We start from the raw sequence: 2,327 nt of genomic DNA, 5'->3' as shown, positions 1-2,327 counted from the left end.
TACATGAAGTAGTGTCCTAAAATGTTGTAGGAAACTAGGGTCGTCACAAGCATGCTTTTACATAATTAAATCATGCTTCTCTAAATTATAACAATTACAATAAAGAGATGATGCATGACCAGTGCATAACCTAAGGTGGGATTTACTATATGTGCATACCATATGACATATAATAAACATACATCGCATATAATAAACAAGGATTAATGGACCGAGATGAGCCTTTACAAAAATCGAAATGAAAAAACCCTATCTATTACATTTTTCATCGAGCAAACCAGTTCACAGGCGAACCGGGTCTTGAACCACCAGGAGGTGTTCATCGTGTAGTAAACTGTGCAGGTAGACGATTTTTCAGCGCGCACTAGACGATGAAGTATAAGTAAACGATCGCATAGACGACGACGAGGCTGCAAAGCCTGATCGTCCATGCGATCGTGTAGCGCGATGACAGGTAAACGATTTACCTTGCGTTACTAAGCGATCGTTTAGTCAGTTACTAAGCGATGAAGCTTGCTGACCTACATGATCGTCTAGCGTGCGCGCGCATTAAGCGATCCGCGAGCATTTCATCGTCTACACGACGCGATACTCAACGATCGCGTACTCGATCGTCAACCCGATGCGACCAACTCTTAATCGCATTCCCCATCGTTTAACAGATGCGTTCATCAGCGATCACATACTCCTTCATCTTTACGTGCGATCAACAGCGATCACGTAAAACATATTCTCACGATGCGATCAACCCTAGATCGCCTCCTTCCTTGAAGAGCCGCAACGCTTGCCCAGAACTTCGACGAACGACTCAAAACTTCAAACAAATTTTGAATACAGACTCGATAACGATTATTAATGCCCAAAAACACAGGGATCTTTACAAATAACCGCGAATGTAAAAGGATCAAAATCAAATCGAGGCTAATCATCCCGAAAACATTCATTAATCCGCACATCCACAGTAAAATTTAACAATTAAACAGCGTAGAAATGCACCCACCATGAATGTAAAAGTCATTTTATTGCAACAAATGAAATTGGAGTATTAGAACCTAGCTCTGATACTAATTGAAGGATCTCATATCTAAGAGTTCCATGAGCACGTTTGGATCGTTCCGATCTCACAGTGACCGAAATACAAATATAAACATTCAACACATACAGTTATGCAAACAAATATAATTATCGGCATGCTACGAAGAACAAATTAACAAAAGGACAGAGTTCCATACCAGTTAAAGACAATCTTCACACTTCGGAACTCCAACGCAGCGGAAACCCTCCACGCGATCTACCAACGCCCAGCGAAAACGTTGACCGTAGTAGCACGAACAATGCGAACTCACGGCCGCAACGGGGATGACACCGTCACTAAAGAGCCCTGGGTATTCTCGAAGTGAAAGCCCAAAGGGTGGGCTTTTGTGAATTTGGTAGAGGACAGAGGAAACACGAATCGTGTAGGCGATAAGCAAGTGGAAGAAAAAATGACGCTATCGCATAGCAGAAGTGCTTATCGTTTAGGAGGAGCTACATGATCGTGTAGGATTTACTGAATGATTGTTTAGGAAAATATACATGATCATTTAGTAAAACCAGCACACTATACGATCGTTTAGACAAGCTATCTGATCGTGTAAGAAATAGCGTGTGATCGTTTAGACACGCGAAGGACGATCGTTTAGGCGGAGAAGAGCTATCATATAGTCTCTCGAGCGATCGTTTTCTTTCACCAACGCGCTCTTCCGAATTCTTTTGGGCGAATGATGGGCTATGCAAAAATGAAAACAATTTTCATTTTAAGTCATTGGTTACAATAACCAAAGTTGCCCACTAACCCACGTCCGAACGTGATATTTGGCATAATTATCTTATATAATTAACCAACTAATTAATTAACAAATATAATCATATTATATTTTTATCCTATAGTTTGATATCACATATCTACTATAGTATTTTCTTCTCTACTTGATATAAATCATATTTATATCTAATTTCCTCCAAAATAATGTATCTCATATATTTTCCAATTATATCATATATAACTAACCAGGCTAATTATATCATATATAATCAAACTTCCTCTTGTCAATTTGAACATTTCAAATTAACCCAAATACTGGTTCTCGACTTTATCCAAACTACCCAAGGGACCTAATGGACATGTGGCTTGAAGCTTCAATGGTACGTGAATAGCTGACTAAACTCTTTAGCCACGAGATCCACCATCCATTAACTGTCAGGCATTCCACTAAAGACTAATAGCTGAACTCTTCTTACCACAGATATATTTCTCTGTCCATCGGATATAACCAATCATGAGTACT

The sequence above is a fragment of the Benincasa hispida genome, chromosome 6 (genome assembly GCF_009727055.1).
Source record: "Benincasa hispida cultivar B227 chromosome 6, ASM972705v1, whole genome shotgun sequence".
In the NCBI taxonomy this organism is placed as follows: Eukaryota; Viridiplantae; Streptophyta; class Magnoliopsida; order Cucurbitales; family Cucurbitaceae; genus Benincasa; species Benincasa hispida.
This window is presented reverse-complemented; position numbering follows the sequence as displayed.